The sequence below is a fragment of the Triturus cristatus genome, chromosome 1_2, assembly GCF_964204655.1.
Source record: "Triturus cristatus chromosome 1_2, aTriCri1.1, whole genome shotgun sequence".
NCBI lineage: Eukaryota > Metazoa > Chordata > Amphibia > Caudata > Salamandridae > Triturus > Triturus cristatus.
In genome coordinates this window covers 625,422,406-625,449,719 of record NC_140580.1, presented here as the reverse complement: position 1 = coordinate 625,449,719, position 27,314 = coordinate 625,422,406, and positions in this window count along the sequence as shown.

Genomic DNA, 27,314 nt, shown 5'->3' with positions numbered 1-27,314 from the left:
GGCAAAGGGCGGGCCCTCTTAGGCCCTCAGAGTCCGATTGAGGCTGGGCTGGGACTACCCTCTTGGATTTGTGTTTCAGGCCATTGATTAATTAGGGGTTGATGGCCCGGGTATTGTTGTGAAGCCACTGTTGATGCTCTGTTGCCGGTAGTGATTAATTGCATATAGTGCTGAATATGAATGCCAAGGTGAGCACGAGAGTCGCTGGTATGGGAACTCTAGACAGTTACCTTAAACAGGCCGAGTCGGCCATTGTGAAAGAAATAGCTTTGGTGGAGCGTAGGCTGTCTTTAGAACCGATCAGGCAGCCCCTGTTAGCTACATCTTCTACGGACCCTGCTCCAAGCAATGCACTCCCCGTTGCCACTCAGTCCAATATAACTTTAAATGGATCTAATGCTGACGTTTCTTCCTTGGCTACACCCGCCCCCCTCCTTATCACAAGCCCAGCACCTTCCCCTGTGGGTATTCGTACAAGACAGTCATATATTACAGCTAAACCCAACCAGACATCAAGTAGGGGTAACATTGAGCTGGGTAAAAGAAAGGCTAAGAAGGATCCCCAGGGCAATCGGAAAATGGCTAAAATTTCGAGAATTACCAGTCCCGCACCTGGGTTGAACCAGGTTAAATTTAGTGCCCCACAGACAGGTAGCGAGATAATACACGGGGAAATAACTGAACAAAGTAATCGGGGTCCTGAACATGTCAGTGAAAATATAGCGACTGAGATTGCGAAGATTATAGATGCCCGCCTCCAGCTATTTACTGTACCCCTATTGGCCTCCTTGAAGCGAATAGAGGATCGCATTACTGATATTGAATCACACATTAACAAAAAAAGCTTAACTGTAGGCCCAAGTACCATGGCAGTTGATTCCCTAAATACGCGTACAACAACAGTTAGTAATCTGTTGGACTCCATGATTATTCCGCATCAACAACCCATGCTCTCTACTATCACTTCTGGCACACGCCCTAAAACCTTACCTCCACCCGCAAAAGATCCCGTTACAGTTCGGGGTAAAGAAACTTGTATACAAAACAATGGGGGGAGGGCATCTTCCACGGCACAGCCTATGGGGAGGGATTCACCATTACACCTACCTCCAGAGGCCTGCCCCTATACAATTATTTTAGCCAATGTACCAAAGTTAACGGACGGGAAACGGGAGCATTGGACCTCCCTAAAAAATAAGGCCCTACATTACTTGGCAAATAAAACTGTTTTGGGGCATCATCTCGACAGCAATTTTCTGATGATTAGAAGAGTCTCGTGGGTGGGTAGGACTGATAAGAGTCTAGATGGTGATTGTATTGTTATAAGTTTTAGAGCACCTAAATTAGTTGATGATATTTTGAGGCATGCTGGTTCAGTTAGAATCCATCAGGAGTATTTTAACGTTTTCCCCCTGGGTTTTTTCTATCCACCAGCCCACGATAGGAGAGCGATCAATGATTATCCTATTGGTAGTGGTTGTTATGAGTATGCTGTCCCTGTCACAAATAGATTTTCTGCCTTTTCCAGCCTAGATGAAAATGAGTGACTAGGGTTACGGGAAGACACTACCGTTCCTATCACCCGGCTCTCTACTTCTGATGTAGTAACCTCGGTAATTAAAGGCCCTGATCTGGGGCCTTCGGGCCCTCTAACAAAATTGGTTTCATGGAACATAGCCGGTCTTAGAAACAAAATAGATGACCCAGCTTGGAGAGATCTTATAGGTACGGGAGAAGTTATTTGTCTTCAAGAAACTTGGGACATTAATAATACTTTGGCCCTAGATGGTTATACAAGCTTTTATCTGTCTGCAGTTCCATCTAACATGGGTAGGGCTAAGGGTGGGCTGGTTACCCTGATTTCTGCAAGCATTTCTGGCTCTCAGATTCAAATAGACACGGGTTCATGTAACTGTCTGGCAGTTCAAATTTCCCCAATCGGGGGAAGTGATATTTTAATTGTTAATTTTTATAACTCATACCATAGAGATGCCATAGTTGAACACCTGACCGCATTAAATCGCTTTTTGGATACTTATAAGGAGAATAACGATAATAACTGCTTTATCATTATCATGGGCGACTTTAACGTTCATGGGTGTTTGGACAATTGTTTTTCCTTAGATCCCTTAGGCCCAATAGAGTCGGGGGTGGCACATTTTGAGCATTCTATTCAGGGTGAGTTTTTGGAAACAGTCCTGGCTGACTATGATCTGATACTTCCACCCCTGGGAGACGAGAACATACCTACTTTCAAAGGGAATGATAAACACTCGGTGATCGGCTACATTTTTGTCAGCACAGCTTTGGGGGAAAGAATTAACGGTTATTCAGCTGTATGGTCACATTTTAGTGACCACAATCCTGTGGTACTTACCTTGTCTGATTTTCTTTTAAAACCTGTTATAACCCAGGACAGGAAGGATAAATCTAATATCCGTCCCACAGACCAGGACCGCAGGATAGATGGAGTAACATAATCCCCGGTGACTTTTTTCTTAACTTAAAAAGGAAGGTTGGCTCTGAGCTGAATATGTGCCTTGACCAAGATGCAGGAAATGAGGACATATTAGGGGCGTACTCTGTAATCTGTTCGCAGATCACAGCAGACCTTCGACGTCCTGTTAAGGCTAATGATCAGGCTGAGAAGGGCTGGTTCGATTAAAACTGCTCATCGGCTAATAGAAAGTTGAGGGAAGCCTTGAGCTGCGAACCATTGAACCGGTCCATCGTTGCCCAGCTAAGGAAAGAATATACTAAAACTTGGGGGGCGCTAGGTGGCGCTGGACCGACATGGCCGCACTTCTGTGAGGCTCCAGCCGGCCAGGCGAACAACGATCCGTTAATCCCATCCTTCTGGCCAGCCAATGCAGCGATGACCACCTCGGCGAGTGTGGGGACCCTCTGAGCCCACCCTGTGTTAGTCTCGTGGGGGACGGCGGCCGGGAGGCAGAGAAATCGGCTCCTTCAGACCCGCGGGGACGGACCCGTTGCGAGGGGCGGAGCGCCGTGGCGGATACTAGCGTCAATCTGGGCCGGGGATCCTCGGAGCCTGCTGGGCCATCGACCTGCTGCCGTATGCTGATGCTGCTGCGGTCCTGTGCAGATCGGTGAGCGGAACGACGTTGCCGGACGGACCGGTGCTGGTGAGGAGCGGGGGTGGCGCCTCGGGGGCAGCGGGATCTACCTACACGGGCTGCTGAGAGTGAGGCTGCAGTCGGAGCCGGTGAGGCCTTGGAGGTCGCGGTCGCGCTGGCTCCGCGTGGCTCTGGTGCGGCTGTCGGACTGTGGCCTGCGCTGTGTTGCCCCTCGTGTGGCCCTTAGCCTATCCGGATTTGGACTGCGGTGGAGGACGGCTATCCCCCCCCCCTGCTCCCGCAGGTGCGGAGTCGTATGTGCGCTGGATCCTGAAGTGGTGCCCCGGGCTGGTCGCTCTCGAGGTCTGTCTCCTTGCCGGGGTGAGACGCCACAACCCTGCCCATAGGGGGTGCTTTCCTGCCCCTGCAGCTGAACTGACAGGTGTGTGGCTGCTTTTGAGGTGACTGGGGAGGCGCAGGAGAAGTTGCGACCGCTCCCAACTGAGGGTCAGAACAGATCACTCGGTGGCGATCCCCTGATGTAGTGGGTGAGAGACGCGGGGAGTACGATCTGAAGACCTACCCAGGCTCCGGCGCTGGTTAACGTGCGTTGCCCTGCTCCCTCCCTGTGGATACTGGCCCCATTGACTGCCGCCACTATGGGCAAGACAGACACGAAACAAACAACGCTACACTTCAATACCGTGAAGGGGGGCAAAAAAACACGTGCCCAGAATACTGATGGGGCGGAGATGGGTCCCGGGGACGAGGAGGATCTGGACTGGAAATCCTTGCTCGTAGGCATGCAGCGGAGTTTGACCTCCATTGACGCGAAGATCGACACTATGAATACCAGACTGGACGCGGTGGTGCAGCGACTGGACCGGCATGGCGAACGACTCAAGGAGGCGGAGGGTCGTATCTCGGAGTTGGAAGATGGGGCCGGGTCTAACGCAACTAAACTCTCGCAGATGGATCGCCTACTCAAAGTCATAGCGGAGAAGAACGAAGACTTGGAGGCGCGCTCTCGGAGGAATAACGTTCGCCTGGTTGGCCTGGCGGAATCCAGTGGCGGTGGTCGTATGGAAGAATTCATAGAGCGCCTACTGACGGATAAATTTGGACGTGACGCCTTTTCGCCTCAGCTGGTGGTGGAACGGGCCCACAGATCCTTGGGTCCCCGGCCGGTCCCGGGAGCTCCGCCACGCCCGGTGATCATCAAGTTCCTTAACTACAGAGACCGGGACACTCTGCTGCGCCTGGCGCGAGAGCAGCAACCTATCCAGCACGAAAACACTACGCTCTCGTTCTACCCGGACTTCACCCAACTGGTGCAGGAGGCACGTCGCAAGTTTTTGGGAGTCAAGAAAAAGCTGCAACAACGGGACATCCCATACTCAATGCTTTACCCCGCTAAGCTCAAGATCAGTCACCGCGGCAAAGTCCACTTCTTCGGTAACCCGCAACAGGTGGAGGACTTCCTCAGAGACCGAGGGCCCTCCGCGTCTCCAAGGCGCAGTCCCAGGGCGAGGTCTGGGTCCCGGTCCCCGACGGCGGCTCCGGACTGATGAGTATTACGTCATGATGCCATAATTTTCTCTTTTGTCTTCTCTCCTCGTCTTCCCTCCCACTCCTCACTTTCTCTCTCTTTGCTGCTCTCCCTTGCCTCCCCCTTTTTCCACTTTGCTTACGCTGCTTTCTGGCTGTGGGAGTGGCCTGGTGGACTTCACGAGCCGGACTGTTGGACTGAACGAAAATGCTTTTCCAGCACATTGTCTACCGTCTGACTCTGGGGAGGTTGGGGGAGAGCATGGAGACCGAGGGCCCCACTCATGTCGCCAACTGGTAATCCGGAGGTGCTGGCATGGACGTAGTAGATGCTGTTTGCCTTGGCACTCCCCCCTCCCATCCCACTCTCGCTCCCTGTTCTCAGCGGCGGCGATATAGTGGGTGAAATATCGGGATAGGGGAGGGTAGGTCCAGCTCACTGGCGTTACCCAAAGAGGGAGTACCCCATGAGAATGGCTTTGTTTGATGGGAGGGTTGCGGGGGGTATGGTTCCCGGCAGGATTGGGCTGTCGTGGTGGGCGGGGGAGGCGTGCGGGGAGGGCGGGTTGTTGTGGGGGTTGTTGGTGGGTAAGTTTGTTTCTGACGAGTTGGGTGAGTCGGATGGAGAGGGTTGGGGGAGGGATCGCGAATACAGCATTACACTGATCTATTGGACCAATCGCATATATACATTGGAGTTGATGGTTTGGCGATGCATGTGGCGGTGCTTGGAACCGGTAGTACGCCGCCTAGTTGGTCTAGCGGTGGATGGGCACCTGAGAGGTTGGCCATGGCTGAGTGATGATCTGCAAGTGGGCACTAGGCGCCAGTCTGTGTGATGGTACAGGATGAGGATACTGCGCTGCGCGACCCGCATAGTAGAGTGAATGTCCTGGCTTGGAATGTGCGGGGGTTGGGTGACCCGCGTAAGCGCCGCCAAGTCCTGGGGTATCTCGACCGCCATCACATACATATAGCGCAGCTGCAGGAAACGCATATGGACCCCCGTGGCACACCTTCATTTGCGTCCCGCTGGGCGGCTTATAGCCTATTCTCCTCGTACTCCACCTATTCAAGGGGAACGGCCATCCTGGTCAAAAAGCACACCCCCTTTGTGCCCCTGGGGGAAAAAACTGATGCAGAGGGCCGTTTCTGTGTTGCGTGGGGTCGCATGGGCAACGCCACGATCACTATCGTGTCCTCCTATGGGCCTAACTTGGACGAACCCGCACACTTTATCTCCCTATGGGAAGTTATACTGGGGGTGGGATCCACTCATTTGCTCTGGGGTGGAGATCTCAATGTCACTTTGAATCCTTCTCTTGACCGCTCCAGTGAAGATACTCCACATCATCCCCGCTCGCAGGCATATATCTCTGACCTTCTGACCCACCACTTACTGATAGATGCTTGGCGATGGATGCATCCGTCGGCGCGGGAGGGCACGCACTGGTCGGCGCCACATTCCACATGGGCTCGGTCGGATTATATACTGCTTTCTAGGGGCTTGGGGCCCGCGCTGCTTACAGCGCGACACTTGCCTCGTACTTTTTCAGATCACGCACCGGTACTGATCACTCTAGCCAGGACGGGGCTGGTAGGCGCACCGCTCCCGTGGCGCATGCAGCCTAACATCCTCCGGGATGACCTTTTCCAGCATGAAATGTCCCAGGAGATCATGGACTTCATAGACCGCAACAAGGGGTCGGTGGATAGCGTTGCGACGGTTTGGGAGGCCTTCAAGGTCACGATGCGAGGGGTGTGCATCTCGAAGGGATCAGGGGTACTGCGCTATCTTCGTGCTACTCTGACTTCTCTGGAGCGGGATCTGAGGGCGCTGGAGACTGCCGCGAATTTCCTGGAGGATCCCGGAGCGCAGCTGGAATACCGCACGAAGCTCTCGGAGTACAAGCGCACTGCGGAGAGAGAAGTTCATTTTAGGGGGAAGCACTTCATGGCGCGTGCATATGGGGAAGTGGAGCGACCCGGCAGGTTCCTAGCGGGGGTGATTCGCCCCCCGCAGGGCTCTAATCACATACTAGAGGTCAGGGCCCCGGATGGCTCCATATGCCGAGATACGCCCTCTATACTCTCTTCCTTTGTCACACACTATTCGGACCTGTACACCTCCAGACGGGAGTCGCCTTTGGAGATGTCCGACTATCTCTCGGAGCTCACTCTCGGGTGGTTATCCAATGCCCAGCGGGAACTCTTGGCGGCCCCTATCGGCCTGGCCGAAATCAAGGAAGCCATAATGCAGACGTCATCGGCTACTACAAAACCTTTATTGACCCGCTGGCGGCGGTATTGCGCGAGGTGTTCGAGGAGGCGAATGAAACCGGCTCGTTGCCACCCAGTATGTCAGAGACCCTTATAGTCTCGCTCCTTAAACCCGGGAAGCCTCCGAATTCCTGCGACTCCTACCGGCCCCTTTCTCTCCTCAACAGCGACGTGAAGATTCTGGCCAAGGTTCTTGCGAACCGGGTTCACCTCCTGATTGGAGACTTAATTCTGCCGGATCAGTCGGGGTTCGTCCCCGGCAGGTCTACCTCTCACAATCTTCGGACCCTGTTCTCGATCCTAAATAATGCTGATCCCTCTCTCGCGTTGGTGGCGGTGTTCTTGGACGCCACCAAAGCGTTCGACTCGGTCGAGTGGGACTATCTCCATTTGATTCTGCGTAACATGGGTATGCCCATAGCTTTCTCCAGATGGATCCAAATCCTGTATCACCGCCCCATGGCGAGGGTTCTTATTAACGGGCGTGTCTCTGAGCCGTTCCTGGTCACTAGAGGCACTCGGCAGGGGTGCCCGCTATCACCGCTTCTCTTCGCCTTGGCAATAGAACCCCTGGCGTCCCGGCTCCGACAAAACTACCTGGCGGCTTCTTTGCGCTGTCAACAGAGGCAAATCTTGGTGTCGCTGTACGCGGATGACCTCACTTTGTACATCAAACACCCCCGTGAACACTTGAACCCCATACTCAGAGAGCTCGTCCGGTTCTCGTTATACTCGGGTATACACATCAATTGGGGCAAATCTGCGGTCTTTCCCCTAACGGAAGGTGTCGACAGATTCCCACTCGACTTCCCGTTGGAGTGGAGCGACACTGAGGTGAAGTATCTGGGGGTGTGGATCTCCAGGGATCGACAGGAGGTGATGCGTATGAACTATGGCAAGACTCTGGAGGGTATACGCACAAGTATAGTTAGATGGCTGACTTTGCCGCTGACCACGGCGGGCCGTGTTTCACTCATCAAAATGGTTATACTCCCCAAACTACTCTATTTATTCCTCAATATACCGTTTCATCCGGGGGGCTATTTCTTCAGGGCTCTGAGGACTGAACTCATTCGGCTGGTGTGGGGGGGAAGGAAACCGCGGCTCAAATGGTCTGTGCTTACGCGCCCGTACGTACAGGGGGGTCTTGATATCCCGGACTTTGAACTCTACTACAACTGTGCCCAAGCACACTATGCGTATTATTGGTATCGCCCCACCCCTTACATGCCACAGGTAGCTGTGGAGCACTGGTTGGCGGACCCGATCCCGCTGGAAGGCATGGCTCTCGCGGAGGTCCCATTGACCCGGGCTGATCGCAATCGTGTTCAGGCCACGGCGCATGCTTGGAGTGTTTTGGCGAGACTCATGGGTGCGCCACTCCTCTATTCCCCGCTGATGCCCCTGGTCTACCATCCAGCTCTTCCCCTTCTGGAGGAAGGCCTGTTCCAGCGAATTAAACATAAAACCGGGGCAACACGCTGGGGGGACTTGTTCCACGAGGGTAGGTTTTGTGACCTCCCGCTCTTATTTGGAGAGGTGGTCCCAACCCCCCTGGAGGTCTTTGCATTTATTCGTCTTCGCAGTGGCCTGCAAAAAATACTGCCGGCATATCCTGCAGAACCTGCAGTTTTGGAACCGTTCCATTACCTCCTTGGCTCCACCTCCCCGTCGCACATGGTCTCCTCGCTTTATCGGCGCCTTTATACCCGCGGACGGGGGGATACCCTGAGATCTCGGGCCAGCTGGGAGACTGAGATCGGCACAGTGCTCATGGATGAACAGTGGGAGTACTGCTGTCTGCAAACCGAAATGATCTCTTCGAGCAGTAGGTTCCGCATCATCCACTACAAATTCCTACACCGCCTCTATTGTACCCCAGTCCAGATGCATAAGTTTCAGCTTCGCGATAACGATCGATGCGATCGATGTCACTCCCCGGGGTCTGACTTCTTACACCTGGCCTGGACCTGCCCGAGTATCGATGAATATTGGAACCGAGTTTACGCCGCCATAGGCGAGATGCTGGGGCGCTCGCTACATCCCTCCCCACTTCAGGCCCTGCTGGGATACACCCGGGACATACCCAAGGTGGATCGTCGCTTTGTTACCTGTGCGCTGTTGCTAGCCAAGAGGCGTGTGGCATGTCGGTGGGGGCGGGGGAGAAGCCCTAAGTTTAAGGAGTGGTTGCGGGATATGCTTACCTGTCAGGAGAATGTTCTGCTATATGCTGATTTGCTGCCGCCTGCGTCACGACCCCCCGACATTTGGGGCCCGCTGACGGGCTACCTCTCTGCCCATGAGGATCAGGGGACGCATCCTAGTGTAGTTGTGGGATAGTGTCGGATGTCGGTTTGAGGCGTGGAGGGTGGGTGGATGTCCTACTCGTGTGGGATTCCGGCATGTGGGGTCTTTAGGGTTTCTTGTACATCACTCGGGAGGAAGATAAGGCCACTATTCAATGACTGTCTCCAATGTAATGCAATTTGTGGGAATGTGATATTGATGTATCTACTACAGTGAATAAGTGTAATGCTTGATGGATCTGTTATTGCTGTATAAAACATCTTAAAATAAAGAGTTAAAAAAAAAAAAAAAAAAAAAAAAAGAATATACTAAAACTTTGGAGCGCAGGAAAAAGACGATACGGGAGGACGCATGGGAAGAGTTATCTTCCGTCAACGTACTCCGCAACAGCGCAAAGTTTTGGTCTGTGGTTAATAAACCGTTTTTTCATGACCCTTGTAATGACAAACTAGATTGCGGTATCGGGGAACAATTATGGTGTACCCATTTTAAGTCAGTCTATGAAGTGGGAACAAATGGGGGGTCGAATGCCCCTCCCCACTCTACGAACTCATATACTTTTTCGGTAACAAAGAGTGAGGTGGCTGAGGCCATCGGTAAGATGACAATTAACAAGGCTCCCGGTCCCGATGGTGTCCCAGCGGACCTTTTTAAATCTGATATTGAGACTTGGTCTACAGTGTTAATGAATGTTTTTAATAGGGTCTGTGTCGCAGGCTTTCCGGACACTTGGTCCGAGTCAGTGATCATACCGATATTCAAGAAAGGAAATAGGGGGGACCCTAGTTGTTACCGCCCTATTTCCCTTATCGATTCAGCAGTTAAAGTCCTGGGGATAGGGTTGTCTTGGGTAAGCTAACAGATTGGCTGGAAGGCACAAACATCCTTTCATGTTTACAATATGGGTTTCGAAAGGGCCGGGGCACTATTGACCAAAGCCTGAACTTACACCTATTAATAGGGAAATATACTATAGCTAAGAAAGGGACGCTTTACCTCGCCTTTATGGATCTGTCCTCGGCTTTTGACCGAGTGAATCGGTCAAAACTATGGGAAATACTTCTTAAGTATGGCTTAGACGAAAATATTGTGCATTTCCTAGCGGATCTACACAGAGACCTTACTGCCACTGTCAGATTTGACCGTTTGGGCAATTGCACAGGCAAAATTGGAATTTTTAATGGGGTCAGGCAAGGCTGTATTTTAGCCCCCTTACTTTTTACTCTTTATATTAATGACCTAGCCACTGCCTTAACTGAGTCATGTAAGGACATCCCTAGGGCTGGGAAGTATCCTATTCCTGCATTATTATATGCAGATGACGCTGCTTTGTTAGCACGCACGGCAGTAGGGCTGCAAAGTCTTTTAGTCAGCTTCGCTGATTTTATGAAAAAACTTGATTTAAGTGTTAATTTTACTAAATCTCATGTCATGGTTGTAGGTTGCAAACCTAAGAGAGTTAAGACCATGCTCTGTGAAGGGCATATCTTATCCAGGGTCACTAGTTTCCCATATTTGGGGGTCATTTTTGATGATAAATCTACCTGGGCCCCCCAGCTAGCAGCTAAACGAAACGCTTTTGCCAGGTCAATTGCAGGTATTTTGGACTTCGGGCGTAAATTGGGGGTTAAGCCCATGCAGGCTATGATGAACATTTATGTAGCGAAGTGTGTTTCCACAGCAATGTACGGTGCGGACCTGTGGGGAATCAAAACTGTAAAGGATTTGCAGGTGGTAGAGGATAAGTTTCTTAAATCCATTCTCTCACTTCCTCAGACAACCCCCGGCTATATTGTCCATCAAGAATGTGGATTAGATTATTTAGTGGACCGGATAGCTGTAGCTCCGTTATTAAAATGGTTTTCAATCTGGCAGAATCCGGAACTTGAGTTAAACCGTGAAATCATAAAGGATTGCTTATCCCTAGAACACGGAAAACTTATCCCCTGGCTGAATCGCGTTAAGAACATGACCAATGAACTAGGCCGCCCAGAATTATTTGATAATCCAAGTAATGTATTAAAGGGGGATATAAAATGGGTGAAGAACATGTACAAGCAGCGGATAACTTTAGCTAGAGAGGAACAGGAGTTACTTAAACCCACAGTTAAGGCCCATCTGTTAATTATCACCTCTAATAATATTGAACCTTACTTGGCAATAGTGAACAACATGAATCATCGTTTTTTATTGACCAGGTTTAGACTGAATAAATACCATCTCTTGCTCACTGATTCCCCAGGGTGGATGAAGGATAGGGACCTGGGGATCTGTTCTTGTGACAGATTCTCCCTTAAAGATACCACACGTTTTATCTTTTTTTTGTAAACATTTGCTCCCTCTCCGCAAAAAGTTCATTATCCCCCTTATTAAAAACAAAGGATTCAGGCAAGTCAAACCAGCTCTTTTATATCTTCAGCTCCTAGGTTCTACATGGGAGATTTTTAATATCGTGAATTTTCTGGCCATTGCAATGAGATTAAGGAAAAAAATCAAGTGGACATAGTGCTGTAATTGAATATTTTTTATCTCTGATTAACTTTTACGAAGTCTCAGTTTTTATTAATTTTTTAAAACATATCTGTAAATGTCTATTTTAAATGTTATTTATTATGTATGTATGTATTTGATGTATTGTACTTTTATGGTTTTTGTTATGAACCGAATAAAGTAATTTTGACTGACTGACTGATTTGCCGCATCCACCTCGCATATCACAATGTGCAATAAAAAAAGAAATAGATCCATGAGGTGTACTCCATCCTGCCAATCAACACGGTCTCTAAATTGTGAGCCCTACTGCCCGTCGTCTACGAAAGGGATCCATGAGGTGTACACTCTCCTGCAATCAACACTCCATCTGAATTGTGAGCACTGCTGTCCGTAGTGTTTGCTCACACAACAATGACAACAGGTAAGCAGAGCGGCCTGGGTGCACAGGGCCTCCAATTGAGCATGCTGTGGCGAGAGAGGTGGGGTGCTTCAGCCTAGCTGCACGGGTCCGAACAAACGATATTGCCATGTATTATGATGTGATCTTTGACCTCATTCAGTCACATCTCTGTCTCATTTTAAAGACCTGCTGGACTGTACTGTAGGTTTGAGCCAGCGGGCAGCGCTGCCCTACAGACACCTCTTCAGCACGGTGCTGCAGGAGGGATGGGATGCACCAGCCAGACTGCGCAAGTGCAAATAAGCGATATTGCCATGTGTTATGGTGTGATCTTTGACCTCATTCAGTCACATCTTTGTCTCATTTTAAAGACCTGCTATTCCATAAGGTAGGCCTGAACCTACGGGCAGCACTGCCCTACAGACAAATGGCGTTGGCTTTTAGGACACTGTAGTGAGCTCCTTACTAAGTGTACATGCACACAGGCTCCCGCCACTGCATTACACGTGCACATTATGCTTCTAGAATGCGCTCTGTTCCTTTGTATGTGAACGTTGGCATAACATACTATTATTTAACCTTGTGTATTCTCGTGCACTCCAACTCCTCTTTGAACCACGATTACCACTAACAGTTGGTAGATTGTACTTCAAAAACGAAGGATGCATTCAAGTCCTATTTTCTATCAAGCTTGTAATAAACCTTCATTTACCTCCAGACATTTCTACCATTAAATTATTTCTCCGTTTTCAGACATTCCATTGATTGCCACAAGAAGGGCGGAGCGGGAGCTGACCCCGCAATGATGCCCTGGCATTCTGACACCTTCCATCGTGGTATCAAGACACCGTCCCCGACCGGAGACCTGGTCTATCGGACAAACATACCCCCGACTAGGAGCTTGCACCAACACGTCGTGGGACACACCAGTGGTGGCAGGTGAGCAGTGAAGCCTCGGTGTGCAAGACCTACAATTGAGCACAGTGCAGGGGAAGGGGTTGGGGTGCAGCACCCTGGGTGCACAGGTGCATGCAAGCGATTTTCCCGAAGCTAATAATGTAGGGCTATATTATCAAACAACGGCAATAACATTATCACCACTTTAGTGACAGTAAACTGCCACTAAAGCGACGATAAGTGGTTGATAATATGCCCTTGTAAATTCCCATAGAAGCCCAGGTTCACACCAGAACCTGGGTTTCTAAAGGAATTCACAAGGACATATTATCAACCCCTTATCGCTGCATTAGCTGCAGTTTCCTGGCACTAAAGCGGCGATGTTATCGCCCTTCCTTCATAATATGGCCCACACTCTTTCTCGCAGACCGCAGCGTCCTAGACAAATGGTTGACGGAGGGTAAACACTAAGGGCTGGGTGCAATAGGCCGACGCTCTGTCTCCTCCTCCCTCTCTTCTTTTGACTCTCCCTCCCCTTCTCCCTTCCACCCACTCCCCCTCCCTTCCATTCTCACTATGGTCCTTTCATCTGGACTACCTTTCTTTACCTCTTCCACATAGCACACATACTTATGTTTATTTTTATCTTGCTTCCACTGGAGTCCAAACCACTTTTTTTTATTATACTGTTCTATTAAAGTTACATTTCTATTTATTTCTGTTTTAATAAAGGTTACTTATTTTTCAAATAAATAACTGAGTGTATAGGTCTTCTTTTTCTGACGACACTTGTCTATTGCTTATTGTGAAAATCATTTGTTTAAAGGAGATTGTAAGGACAACATTATTTAATATTAGAGTGCACCTACCTAACATAATCTGACTATTAGACAAATGAAGCCTGAGTACTTGTACAACTGCAAGAGTTCTATGAGTGTATCGCTTTATAGCACCATAAGTACTGCCCGTGTGATTACAGAACAAATAAGGCACTGCCTAGGACCACCGAAGCTTCAGGGACTGCCGAGGCCCAACCTGCATATTTAAAAAAAGACCCGGAGTGTGGCGATCCCCGGACTTCAGTTGGCCTCGAACCCCTCGAACAATTAGTTAACAATACCCGGAAAGGTAGCGCTCCCCTATGCTGCAAAACGTCTCTGTGCCCTTCCGCGCCTAATTTACATGTGTCATTAAGAGCCCCAGTCCTACAGAGACCCCGCAATATAATTAGATTGGCCACGGAACATTACCCACCCACCAGGGGCCTCATTTAAAAGAACGGGTGAGACCCCGCTTTTTTTTCTTTTTCTTTTCTCACCATTTTTACCATCCACATCCCCTATATTACAGCGATACAAGGTTTTCCTCCTCTCGCTTCAAGTAGTCGAACAAGTATTTGCTATCACAGGGTGGAAGCCATGCACCACCCTCTAATAGCAAACAAAAATGTCCATTTAATGCACACCCCGGGACATTGTATGAGCTGCGCCTGAGAGGTCGCCCTCCCTACTACCATGATGCATTTGTTAGTATAAACGCATACTAACACTACTTACACACGTGTAGTACAGCGACCAGAAAGTAGTGAAGAAGCAGAGGAAGCACAAAATCTAAAAATATAAATCCTACCAGAAGTGGGATGACATAGCTCAATGAGCCGACGACCCTGGCATGAGTAGAAACGGCTACACAAACAAAACGGGTCTTCAGCACAACGAAAACAATTTTGAAATATTGCTGAGTGGTGCCTTCTTTTTGCCTTCTCCCACTCGTCGCCAAATTTATGTAGTGAAGAGGCAGACAGCAGTGAATCCAATAAGTAAATTTATTACTAGAAAACAAGACACCTGAAACAACCACCAACAGGAGCAGACAGCAAAGCAACCGTCTAATCCAGCCCCGTGTACAAACTCCGCAAGGTTCCCCTCATGACAGCCCTACATTCTAACATTACATACTGAGTGAAATATTATCAAGGAACAGCATTAAAATTATCGCCGCTTTAGCAGCAGGAAACTGGGGCTAAAACGGCGATAATGGGCTTGATAATATGCCGCAGAGAATTCCAATAGGAGCCCATGTTCTCGTGTTAACATGGGCTTCTATTTGAATTCTCTACGGCATATTATCAAGCCCATTATCACCGTTTTAGCGGCGATAATTTTAACGCCGTTCCTTGATAATATGTCCCTTAGATTCTAGTAGAATTACATACTAACATTCTACTATGACTTACAATGGAATACTACACAGAGCACATGACTTTACAGCAATAAGCTCATAGTTTCATCCACGAGTCTTGACACCGGTAGGGGTAAGACTTTCGCTTCCCGCTCCCTATATTGTATAAACGTAAACTAACACTTCTTCCACAAGTATGCTACAGTGCTCAGAGCACATCACTTTTACAGCAATGAGCTCACAATTTAGGCTCATGGTTTAATACCTGAGTCTTCACACCAGTAGGGATGAGTAGTTCGCTTCCCACTCCCTATCTACTATAAACGCATACTAACACTACTTACACACTTATACTACAGCGGGTAGTATCCTACACCGCCCAGAGCCCATCACTTTACAGCAATCAGCTCGGTTTCATCCCCAAGTCGTCACACCGGTAGGTGTAACTACTTCGCTTCCCGCTTCCGGTATACTATCAACACACAGTAGCGGTCAGTAGTTTGCTTCCCACTCCCTGTATGGTATAAATGCCTACAGCAATGACCTCATAGTTTAGACTCTCGGATTCATACCCGAGTGTAGCACCATATCATATCACCACCATGCCAGTCTGAGCAACACCGCACTTTCAGACCGTTAACAGTGATAGCTACCTACTGTCGACCGCCAGTAGGTAATCAAGAACAATCTACAATAGTTCCTTGATTCTTTTAGCTTTCAAAAATTCTCCCTATTACTGTCTTTCTACTTTTCCATATAAATAGTTTTTTTAATATTCAAGTACACATCGAAGTCAGAAATGCAACGTATTCTATCAACACTCTTTCTAGAACATTCTACAACACGTGGAGGTGTAAAGTTCATCAATTTTTTTTTAAACCTAACAATATTTTTTTGCAACATTTCTCAAACATTTAACGGCACGTGCAGGTTAAAAGTTCACGATTGTTTTAAGTTCGAACAGTGCCTTCCAAATGCAAGTATCAGGTGTGGTTGAGTTGAGCAAATTTTATCCTATAGTATGTACTATAATATGTACGTGCAAACTGCTTTTTCTTAGCCAATCACAAACATACTTTTCCACAAAACAAATGTGCACCCTACTTTTAAAAAACAATGCTTTTCATCTCCCAATCAGGTACCGTTTTATATGCTAAAAGAAACTAGTTCCCCATCTTTAAACATATCTCTTATTCTACGAAGGAACTGCATGAGCTACAGACATCTTTCCATACCTTCCAGCCATACCTTCAAAATGCTAGTGTGGACCGTAGGACATAGCTATGTTTTCTGGTGCAAGAGGTATCCAGAACAGAGACATATTGACTTAGACCTAGGTTTACAAAATGTGGACATTAAATGGTGTGGACAGAGAGGATTGAAGTGGCACCAATTGCTGACTTTGGTTAAAACCTGTTTGCATCTCCAACACCCTGACCTCATGATGGTGCACTGTGGTGGAAACGACCTAGGCACACTGACTGGGGTAGATTTGGAAATGCTTATGAAGGACACCTTTGGACAATTGATGTTACTTTTGCCTCAAACTGTCTTTGTATATTCCAATATATGCCAAAGACAGAAGTGGAAATTGTCCAAACAATTTTGTCCTCAGGTTGAAAAATCTCGGAAAAAAGTCAACAAAGCTGTCTCTGCATACCTCAGAGACCACAAAATGGGGTCAATATACACAACAACATACGTTTTGATATGGCGGATATATACAGAAGTGATTGAGTACACTTCACAGATCAGGGAAACCGAGTTCTCCTGAATAACTTGAATCTGTGCATCTGCACGTATATGTAGCTCCAACTAATGAAAACAAGGGCTCTTTTTAGAGCCACCCTATAACTTACAACTTAGGCCCCCTATTTCAGGGCAATATAGCGCCAACTCCCGCACCCTCGCCAAAATGTATTCTCCACACAGCTGTGGCGCAGTGTCCAGACCATCTCACTTTGCAGCACAGACCTCTCACTTTGATCCCCAGCTCTACTCCCCCATAGGAGTGAGTAGTTTGTGCTCTACAAATACCATATTAATTTACCTTCGCACTCCCTATACAACATCACCTAAGCACCATACACAAGCTACAATGTTCTAAACAAAACTTCATCTAAGTACCTATAAAAACATGCTGACACTACTTGCACAGATGTGGCACAGCGGCCAGAACACATGACTTCACAGCATATGAAACACAGTTTGGGCTCACGCTTTAATCCCCAACTCCGGCAGCAGCTCAGCTTATCAACGTGAGACTCTCGACAATACCTCACATATATTCCGTACCCCAGGACTTTCATACCAGTGCGGGTCAGTAGTTCATTACTAGTAGTTATAAACACATCCGGACACTACTTTCACAACTGTAGTGCAGCGGCCGCGGCACATGACTTCACAGCATAAGACACACAATTTGGGCTCACGCTTTAATCCCCGAGTCCCGCACCAGCTCACCTTACCCGCATCAGACTCTACCCAATACCTCACGTAATTTCCGTAGCCCACCACTTACTCACCGGTGGGGGTAAATACTTTGCTTCACACACACTCTATAGCACACCCTAAACACCCCACAGAGGTTACAGTGCTCCTACCCTCCTATTTCCCCCTTTTCCCCCCTTTTTTCACCTTACTCACTTCAACGGAATCACAATATGGCGGCCAACAGTTCCTAGTTGCAACCGCTCGCACCGCTTGCAGCCAATCAACAACAAGCTTGTGCTCGTAACGCCTCAGCCAGTCAGATGGCAGATTCCCAAATATCGATATCTGTAAATTTCAATATTTCTCAAAAACTACTGAACGAATTTACACCAAATAAACAAAAGCGTGCTTTCTAGACCAAGACACTTCTCCCTGCCAAATTTGGGGTAATTCCGTTCCCCGTTCGACCGTTCACCCCCAATCTTTCAACATAGGAGCTGATCTCAACAAAGAACTTGTTTTCAAAATTTCACGAAGATTCGTCAATCGGCGCCAAAGTTATTGCAAAGAGAATGTTGACATTTTCCTATAGTAACTAGGTCCTAGCTATGACTGGTAATATATATATATATATATATATATATATATATATATATATATATATATATATATATATATATATATATACATTATCTACTGGCGGTCGCCAGTAGATAGTTATAGTTAGGACCGAGTTCCCATAGGAAATCTGAAAATTCTATTTTGAATAACTTTGGCGCCGGTTGACTTATCTTCGTGAAATGTTCAAAACTAATGGGGCGCTCCGCTCAGCTCCTACCCTGAAAGTCTCGGGGTGATTCGTCAAGCAGGGGATGAGAAAAAAGGGGGGTCCCGAAACATGTTTTCCCCATGCATTTTCCCATAGGACCTTTAGTTGAAGGTACAGCCCGAACGGCTGAACATAATTACTTGAAATTTGGCAAAGAGGTAGTCCTCAGGTCAGGCATGTGCCTTTTGCTTAAATGGTGTAAATCCATTTAGTAGTTCCTGAGAAAATCAAAAGTAAAATCACATATATATCTGGGCGGAGCCTAACCACACATCTCATCGTGAGATCTGATTGGCTGTCACCACTTCATCCAAGAAGTGTTGGCAGCCATCTTGGAACCAATATACATGATAGCACCTCATTAAAAAGCATTGCAGTTAATAGAAGGTTTTAAGACTTTAGTTACATTATAAATCATTTGTTGATGGTACCATACTCATTTTAGGAATTGTGGTGTGTTCTAAGGCGATTTTACCCCGTGAAATGCCTTCTGCTGTGATATCATGAATCATGTTTGAGAGAAAACTATTTTCTCATGCTTTTCCAACAGAGGTTTGGAAGGTGATCTATAAGCTAAACTGAGAGAATATTTTCTGTAAATTCACATTATCTTTCTCAGTCATGTGAGAATGATGTCTGACATGCTCAGTAAAACATGTACATCCAACAAGGGCAGAGACTGTCAGTTGATTCCTTTGTGTTCTACTGCAGCTTCCCAGAGGGTTCTAAAGAACAACTAGAGCGCTAACAGTCCTACTTATGACAAACGTATGGCACACCTGAAGCCATCTTGGTTGGAATAAAGTGGTAACTGTTAAAACATTTAATTTAAAAAGGAACAAAATGAGGGGGTTCATTTTGCCATAGAAAGTATGATTAATGCTGCAGAAAGAAAAATTAGGGCACATTTTGAGTGACTTCTCAAATCCTCTTCTATTTCATTAAAAAGTTCTGACATGCAGACTGAAACATGCACTTTCAATACCAGCAGCAGACTTCCCTGGTGAGCAGTAGCTTTACTACAGTGATCTAATAAGCAACTAGAGTGTTAACATTCTGAATTTATGGCAAATGTGTGACACATCTGAATGTCTTCTTGATGGAATCAAAGTAAAAAACTGAAAGTATTTCCTACTGAGGAGACTGTAGTAAATGAGGAAATTAGGAAACATCATAACAAATAAGTCTCCCAAAATGGCCACCAGAGACAAAAGAGCCCAAATGTAGCCCAAATATCACCCAGATGTAGCCCAAGTATAGCCCAATGACAGAATGTCCCAGTGTTCTAACGAACAACTAGAGCGCTAACAGTCTTACTTATGACAAAAGTATGGTACACCTGAAGCCATCTTGATTGGAATAAAGTGGTAACACTTAAAACATTTAATTTACAAAGGAAAAAAATGAGGGGTTTCATTTTGCCATAGAAATTATGATTAGTGCTGCAGAAAGAAAAATTAGGGCACATTTTGACTTCTCAAATCCTCTTCTATTTCATAAAAAAATTCTGACATGCAGACTGAAACATGCACTTTGAATACCAGCAGCAGACATCCCTGGTGAGCAGTAGCAATACTACAGTGATCTAATGAGCAACTAGAGTGTTAACATTCAGAATTTATGGCAAATGTGTGACACATCTGAATGCCTTCTTGATGGAACCAAAGTAAAAAAACTGGAAGTATTTCCTACTGAGGAGACTGCAGTAAATGAGGAAATTAGAAAACTTCATAATAAATAAATCTCCCAAGATGGACACCAGAGACAAAAGAGCCCAAATGCAGCCCAACTATCACCCAGATGTAGCCCACATGTAGCCCAATGACAGAAGTGTGCAAAACACTTATTTTTTGTGTATTTGCAGATTTATATAGTGCAGACTTGTCAGGTATTGGAGTGCTTTACATGAGCATTGGTTACATCACACAAGATCAAATTCATTTTGGTTGTAGACATGGAGAGATTAAGTGATTTGACCAGAATCACAGAATGTTGAGCTGAAGCAGAAACTCCAACCTTGTTCCCCAGTTGCAAAGTCTGCAGCTCTGGAAGTAACACCACATCCTCTCCCCTAGGTGCAACATTTAATCAAGTGGTCAACTGGATAAAAAAAATAAAGATTACAAATAATTTAAAAGTTCTTTGTCGCTATTTGAAAACTCACAAAATATGTCCTCAGTTTAGTTTTTTAGAGCACTAACCATAATTTTGATGCAAATAAGACCCTCGCATATATGTAATTTCTAAAAGAAATACTCTAGGTATTACAGTTTTGATTACATCAAGATGACGTCAGCCATTCCACACTTTTGTAATAAATATAGAATGTTAGCAATCTAGTTGTTCATTGGGTTACTGTTGAGAGGCAGAGGCCAGGGGCACGGACTCTGAAAATTCAAGGCAGGTAGGAGAGTGCAGAGGCAACAATTTGACCACACTGGGCAGGCAGGAAGGGCAGTGACAGCACAACAGACTATGGAGGGCAGTGGAAAGGGGGGCAGGAGCAACAAGCCAACAATACAGGACTGGCAAGAGAGGCTGTGGCAATATAATAGACCTTTGTGGGCAGAAGGAAGAGGCAGTGGTCGTACAACCATACATGCCAACAGACCCGTTTCAGCCAAGAAACGTCCAATGTTTTTAAGCTCAAATGGGCTTTATTTGATCTGTCTCCTGTCTACAATCTCCTCTTTTTCAATGTAACTCAAAGGGGAATATCAATACCCCAGTTTTTTTTCAAAATCACCCTCTTACCAAGTTCAAAATGTTCGCAAGTATGGTACATTGGATCATGGTAGACAGGAGGGACATGGAGAGGTGCACCAAACTGACCCTACAGGGCAGGCATCAGGGTTTGCAGCAGCACAATACACCACACAGCGCATGCGGGACAGGAGTACAGCACAACAATCCATAGAAAGCAATAGGGAGGGGACAGGACCATGCACATGGACAACAGAGAACAGAGGGGAAAGAGGCAATGGTAGCTAGCTGACCATAATGGACAGACAGGAGAGAAAGCTGCAGCATAACAGACCATAAAGGGCAGGAGGGATGGATCAGCGGCATTACAATGGAACAGACAAGCCAGGAGGGAGGGAATAGGGGTCTGCACATGGAAACAGAGAGCTGGGGGCAAGGGGGCAGGACAGGAGCAGCAAGATGACCATGGAGGTCAGGGAGGATGGGCACTAGAAACAAGACACACCATGGAGAGCAACAATGAGACTATGATGGCATACACACAGACCATGGAGGGAAGGTGGGAGGGGGTAAGGGGTAGCTAGCTGACCACACAGGGAAGGTGGGAGGGGCCATGGCAGCACAGAAGACCATGCATGGCAAGCGGGAGGGTTAGTGGCAGCACAATGGCTATGATGGGCAAGAAGGAGGGTGCAGGGGCATGCACAAAGGACCATGGAGGATAGAACGGAGGGTCAGGACCTGGGCCCAGACAAGAGAGTTCTGGGGAAGGGGCCTCATAACAGACCACGCGGGGCAGGCAGGAGGAGCCGTTGCAGCACAACAGACCAGGGAGGGCAGAAGGGTGTGGCAGTAAAATGGACCATGGAGGACAGGAGGAAGGGGATAGGGGCATGGCATGTGGACAGGCAGGGTGGAGGTGACAGGGACAGGTTACAGTCATCTGACAATGCTAGGCAGGTGGGAGGGGAGTGGCAGCTCAACAGAACACTCAGAGTAGATAGGAGTGGCAGGTCCATGGAACATGGTGGGCAAAAAGGATGGAGCAGGGGCATGCACAAAGACATCGGAGGGCAGGGTGAAGGAGAATAGGGGCAGCAAGCTAAGCACAGAGGCTAAGCAGGAGGTCAATTATGTGCCATATAATTGGGCAATGGAGGGCAGGAGGAGTGGACTGGTACATCATGCTAAATGGAGGGCAGTGGCAGCACATCAGACCATGCATGACAGGAGGGAGGAGGCTAGTCCATGGATTCAGACAACAGGGGATAGGGAGGAGGTGGATGGGGCAGCAAGCTAACTGTTCAGAGAAGGTGGGTATTAGGAACTTTATTGTTTTTAAAATGTGTGTCTGTGCGAACTACTTAAAATATGAACAAGTATGCAGCATAATCTCACTTTTATTCAGGAAGAAGAGGACGTTTGTGACTGTGACTCCGGGCTCACTTGGCAGAAACACCCCCTGACCCTCCACCCCCATCGCAAAATGTAATGCCCGTGAAAAGGGTAGGTGGACGCAGTGTTATATCGAACATAGTCCTGAGAGCACGATTGAAAATGAAAACTAGATATAGTATATGGTATAAACTATGCACCAAAAAGTATGATATAAGATGAACCGGGGTGTGAAATATAATATGCAATACATTGTGCGCACTGACAGATTCATTGGAAAGCGCGAGATAGCACAGGCACTAGCGCGTGCTATGCGATATGCACCTTGGAGTGTAATATGCACAGGGCAGTGTTGTGTAACCTAACTAGTCTCTAAATTTGTAATATAAAATATGTGCTGGGGAGTGTAACGTTGCATATGCACTGTGACAAAGATATGGAGCCCAGATTTTAATATGTATGGCATAGCGCTGTGCTTTATAACATAGGCATCGAGTAAGGCACGTTAGATGGGGCAATATAACCTGTGCGAAGGTAAGTGTGGCATGACATATTCACGGGGTGTGTTACAGTGCACATGGGCTAGAGAGTGTCATAGCATACGCACTAGCTGGTCGAATACAACACAGAGCTGTCAGGCACTCGGCGGGAACAGGTGGGTGTAACACAGCATTGGGCTCAGCCAGGAGCACGCTGTGACTCTCAAGTGAGGTTTGTCTCCTTACCAGAGAGTAAAATAAAAGGTATTACACATCCGGCGGTGGATGTGTATTTTATTAACCGTGAGGGGGGTTTCTTGCATAGTTTGGTCGAATTTTTGTCGAATCCCCTTTGAATGGCTTGGTGTGCGTGTATATTAAATGTGCCCGTCAATAGCTACCCATATTTTTATAAATAAACGACAAGGGTGTCTACTTGGAGAGTACCCACCAGCAGGGGCGCCGGGATTAGGCACGGAAGGACGTCAGACACGTCAGAGCTTCACTAGCGGTGTAAATACATTCCATGTGGATTCATTCTATGCATAGTGCCTTTTAATGAATATCACACAAATCGTCATGGTGATAGGTACGTACGGTTTGTCCAGCATGTCCTAGATGTTTCTATAAATATTTATATTTTTTAAATAATAAAAAACAATGGCCGGCCCCGGGGGATGGGGTCCCCGGGGCCATAACTGGCTTGAGGAGGGGGGCAACGCAGCCCTCTCCTAAAGAATAAAAAAAAAAACGGCCATGACCCGGGGGTTGGGGTCCGTGGGGCCGATTAAGGCCTTGGGAGGGCCAAATTAATTTTTTTCAACAAAAACAATTAGGGTGCAGGCCCTGGGGGATGGGGTCCCCAGGGCCAGTAAATTAGAAAAAGAAGGGGGTGCCACACAGCCCTCCTTCTTAAAAAAATTAAATAAATAAAAGACCGGCATCGTGCCGGAGGCCACGCCCCCTCCTTGCAGCACTCTGCAAACGCACCCCCTGGCCAGTTGTAAGTTGGGGAATTAATTCCCCTTCAATACTGAGGGTCCCTGAGGGCCAACTAGCCCAACAGGTATCTCCAGTATGCGCCAGGGAGCTGCGTTGCAGACAGGTGTTCTGAGGCCACGCCCCTTTTTACACCTCTATGCAACGCAGCTCTGTGGCACTTACTGATGGTACCTAGTGGGCTAGTTTGACCCTTGGGACCCTTAGGATTCAAGGGGACTTAATCTCTCAATTTAGAACAGTCACAGGGCGCGTTAACAAAGTAGTGAAGGGAGGAGATGGGGTCTGAGGTAACATGTGCAAACACGCCCTGTGGTGCATTTTAAGTTGGGGAAATAATTCCCTTTCAATCCTGAGGGACCCTGGGGGCCAACTAGCCCACCAGGTGCTTCCAGTAAGTGCCACTGCGCTGCGTTGCAGAGAGGTGGTCTAGGCCGTGCCACTTTTTACACCTCTCTGCAACGCAGCTCTGTGGCGCTTACTGGAGGTACCTAGTGGGCTAGTTGGACCCTAGAGACCCTCAGGATTCAAATGAACTTAATCTCCCAACTGAAAACGGCCACAGGGCGTGTTTACACAGTGGTGAAGGGAGGGGACGGGGCCTGAGATAACGTGTGCAAACAAGCCCTGTGGCGCGTTTTAAGTTGGGGAAATAATTCCCCTTCAATCATGAGGGACCCTGGGGCCCAACTAGCCCACCAGGTACTTCCAGTAAGAGCCACTGCGCTGCGTTGCAGAGAGGTGGCCTAGGCCGTGCCCCTTTTTACATCTCTCTGCAACGCAGCTCTGTGGTGCTTACTGGAGGTACCTAGTGGTCTAGTTGGACCCTAGGGACCCTCAGGATTCAAGGGGACTTAATCTCCCAACTTAAAATGGCCACAGGGTGTGTTTACACAGTGGGGAAGTGAGGGGACGGGGCCTGAGGTGACATGTGCAAACACGCCCTGTGGCACGTTTTAAGAGGTAGTTTTAATCCCCTGCCCTATTATATACTAGGGGCTTACAGAGGAGGTCATGCTGATCACAGGGGGACCCCAACGCATAGTGTTCCCTAGTGTATGTAGGTGTTTTCACTGTATTCTGAGTGTCTTTTAACATAGCACTGGCTCTAGTACTGGTTAGTCAGACTCAGTTACCACCAGTATCCGTTTGAAAAAATTGAGGGTACAGGATGATTTTGCAACAAGGCTTCTTTCTGCTCTTCTGTTTGTTCTTTCTGCACGTTATCCTTCTTCCTGCACTTTTCTTCGTCTTTGAGGACTTCTGTTGCTTCTTTCTGCATTTCTTTTTTTTCTTTCTGTGCATTTTTTCTTCTTTCTTCACGTGTCCTATCTCTGTAGGCATAGTTAGAAATTAGCATTTAAAAAACCTTTGAAATTCACTGAAAAAACCATAGGTTTCAGGCACGTTATAGTTAGGAATTAGCATTTTAAAAACCTTAGATATTCACTGAAAAAAACCATAGGTTTCAGGGGTGTTATAGTTAGCTGGACTTTTCACTTATACAAAACCATTGAAATTCCCCCGTTATAGTTAGTTCAGCTAACTATAACTCGCGCGCCCGCAATGCACTGCTGATGACGTCACATATTACATCGCTCATGACATGATCAGTGACATCACTCATGACATCACTGATGACATCTCAAATGACATCACTGATGACATCACTGATGACATCATCCTTGTGATAGAGTGGCAGACCTCCTTTTCCCCCCGCGGCCCCACTCCCAAGGCCTTAATCGGGCCCGGGGACCCCAAACCCCGGGTCATGGCCTTTTTAAAAAAAATTCTTTAGGAGGGGGGCTGCGTTGCCCCGCTCCTCAGGCCACTTATGGCCCCGGGAATCCCATCCCCTGGGGCCGGCCTTTGTTTTTTAATATTTTTAAAAAATATATATTTATAGACACACCTAGGACATGCTGGACATGCTGGACAAACCGTATGTACCTATCACCATGACGATTTGCGTGATATTCATTAAAAGGCAACTATACATACAATGAATCCACGTGGAATGTATTTACACCGCTAGTGAAGCTCTGACGTGTCTGACGCCCTACCGTGCCTAATCCCTGCGCCCCTGCTTAGCTTGCTGCCCCTATTCTCCTTCACCCTGCCCTCCGATGTCTATGTTCATGCCCCCGCTCCATCCTTTTTGCCCACCATGTTCCATGGACCTGCCACTCCTATCTACTCTGAGTATTCTGTTGAGCTGCCACTCCCCTCCCACCTGCCTAGCATTGTCAGATGACTGTAACCTGTCCCTGCCACCTCTACCCTCCCTGTCCACATGCCATGCCCCTATCCCCTTCCTCCTGTCCTCCATGGTCCATTTTACTGCCACACCCTTCTGCCCTCCCTGGTCTTTTGTGCTGCAACTGCTCCTCCTGCCTTGCCAGGTCCTGACCCTCCCTTCTATCCTTCATGGTCCTTTGTGCATGCCCCTGCACCCTCCTTCTTGCCCATCATAGCCATTGTGCTGCCACTAACCCTTCCTCTTGCCATGCATGGTCTTCTGTGCTGCCATGGCTCCTCCCACCTTCCCTGTGTGGTCAGCTAGCTCCCCCTGACCCCCTCCCACCTTCCCTCCATGGTCTGTGTGTATGCCATCATAGTCTCACTGTTGCTCTTCATGGGGTATCTTGTTTCTAGTGCCCATCCTGCCTGACTTCCATTGTCATCTTGCTGCTCCTGCCCTGCCCCCTTGCCCCGAGCCCTCTGTTTCCATGTGCAGACCCCTATTCCCTCCCTCCTGACTTGTCTGTTCCATTGTAATGCCCCTGATACGTCCCTCCTGCCCTTTACGGTCTGTTATACTGCAGCTTTCTCTCCTGTCTGTCCATTATGGTCAGCTAGCTACCATTGCCTCTTTCCCCTCTGTTCTCTGTTGTCCATGTGCATGGTCCTGTCCCCTCCATATTGCTTTCTATGGATTGTTGTGCTGCACTCCCGTCCCGCATGCCCTGTGTGGTGTATTGTGCTGCTGCAAACCCTGATGCCTGCCCTGTAGGGTCAGTTTGATGCACCTCTCCATGTCCCTCCTGTCCTCTGTTATCCGAGTCCATGTCCCTACCCCAATTCCTCCTGCCTACCATGATCCAATGTACCATACTTGCGAACATTTTGAACTTGGTAAGAGGGAGATTTTGAAAAAAAACTGGGGTATTGATTTTCCCCTTTGAGTTACATTGAAAAAGATGAGATGGTAGTCAGGAGACAGATCAAATAAAGCCCATTTGAGCTTAAAAACATTGGACGTTTCCTGGCTGAAACGGGTCTGTTGGCATGTA